This window comes from Bos indicus, chromosome 28, assembly GCF_029378745.1.
Source record: "Bos indicus isolate NIAB-ARS_2022 breed Sahiwal x Tharparkar chromosome 28, NIAB-ARS_B.indTharparkar_mat_pri_1.0, whole genome shotgun sequence".
In the NCBI taxonomy this organism is placed as follows: domain Eukaryota; kingdom Metazoa; phylum Chordata; class Mammalia; order Artiodactyla; family Bovidae; genus Bos; species Bos indicus.
In genome coordinates, this window is record NC_091787.1 from 17,294,474 (window position 1) to 17,296,469 (window position 1,996).

At 39.2% G+C, this 1,996-nt stretch overlaps 1 non-coding gene across 1 annotated transcript; it reads right to left on the bottom strand.

Moving 5' to 3' along the window:
- Positions 1-1,668: 1,668 nt before the first annotated feature.
- LOC139180454 (U6 spliceosomal RNA) lies at positions 1,669-1,775 on the bottom strand. Its single transcript, XR_011564725.1, has one exon. It is a non-coding gene; the product is annotated as a U6 spliceosomal RNA (small nuclear RNA).
- Between the last annotated feature and the right edge of the window lie 221 nt (positions 1,776-1,996).

Here is a 1,996-nt window from a genome sequence, read left to right on the forward strand (position 1 = left end):
GTCGTCCAATCTTTCCCAGCATCATGGTCTTTTACAGTGAGTCAGCTCCTTGCATCTAGTGTCCAAAGTATTGGAGCTTCAGCATCAGTCCTTCCAAAGAACATTAAGAGTTGATTTCCTTTAAGATAAACTAGTTTGATCTCCTTGCTTTTCAGGGAACTCTCAAGAGTCTTCTCTAGCACCACAGTTTGAACCATGGCCGACTTCTAAACCACAGAACTATAAGAAAATAAATTTGTGCTATTTGAAGCCACTCTCTGTGGTAATTTGTTATAGTAGCTATATCCAGCTCTTAGAGTGGTCTTGTAAAGGCTCAAGTTTAATGTATCACTGTACAGCTTTAAGACCCTCAAATGCTGGTCATTGTACTGACAGTCTAAAAATCCTTCACCTAAATTCCAGAGCCCCCTAAGATCTGCTACTTCATCCTCATTGCAAACATTTCTCAGTCAGCACACTCTAGCTATGGCTCACCGTTTCTGGACCATGCAGTATAACAAATTGCCACAAACCTAGCACATTTATCATCTCAGTTTCTGTGGGTCAGAATGCCAGATCCCTTCCTTAGGATCTCACTAGAATGCAATCAAGGTGTCTGAAGAGCTCCATTTTCATTTGGGGATTAGGGAAGAATCTTCTTCCAAATCTGAGAGGCACAGTGCAATTCCTGACAGAGAGTCTGTTCTCTGCCACTTTGAGCTTCTGATGGCTGTCAGCATTCCGTGACTTGTGGCCACATCACTCCAGTCTCTGTCTCGATAGCCACAGTGATTCTCCTCTTTTGTCCATCTTAAATTGCCCTCTGCCTTTTTCTTTTTTTTGAAAGATTTTTTTTTTTTTTAATGTAGACCATTTTTTTAAAAAGTCTGTATTGGATTCGTTACCTTTTTTCTATTTTATGTTTTTGGTTTTTGACCATGAGGCATATGGAATTTCAGCTCCCCAATGAAGGATCAAAACTATACTTTCTGCATTGGAAGGTGAAGACTTAACCACTTGACTGCCGGGGAAGTCAATGCCTTTTTCTTAAAAAGACTCTTGTTATTGGATTTAGGGCTCACCCAAGAATCCAGAATGATCTCCACATCTCCTTCTTATTATATTCTAAAATGTCTTTTTTCTATTTTTTTCTTTACTGTCCAAAATGGGTCCTACTGCTTTCCTTTTTTTTTTTTTTATCATTTTTTAAAAAATTTGTACACCCGTGGTGGGTTCATGTTGATGCATGGCAAAACCAATACAATACTGTAAAGTAATTAGCCTCTAATTAAAATAAATAAATTTTAAAAAATTAAAAAGGAAGAATAAAAAAGAAAAAAAATTGAAGATAATTGCTTTACAATGTTGTATTAGTTTCTGCTTCACAGTGAAGTGAACCAGCTATATGTGTACATATACACGTCTCCCCTCTCTCTTGAGCCTCCATCCCACCCCTCTAGGTTGTCACAGAGCACAGAGCTGAGATCCTTGTACTGTATAGCAGCTTCCCACTAGCCATCTATTTCACATATGGTCATGTATATATGTCAATGGCACTCTGTCAGTTCATTCTGTCTCCTTCCCCTGCTGTATCCATAAGTCCATTTTCTATGCCTGGATCTATAGTCTTTCCCTGCAAATGGATTAATCAGTACCATTTTCTAGATTCTGTATATTTGTGTTAAAAAAAAAAAAAAGGAACGCTTCACAAATTTGTGTGTCGTCTTTGTGCAGGGGCCATGCTTATCTTCTCTGTATCATTCCAGCTTTAGTATAAGTGCTGCAAAAGCAAGCACTAAAAAATCCTTTTTTTTGAACAAGTCAGCATTCGCAGGTTCTGGGGATTGAGGTGAACATAGTGGGTCACCGTCCAACCTACTACAGATCAACTGCTTGAATGCCTTCCTTCTCCTGGGCCCTCCCATTACACACTCATCAGCCCCCTTTACTTTTGCATAATCACAATTGTGATCGCTTGTTCAGTGTCTAACTTGACCCACCAGAGCACAACCTCCCT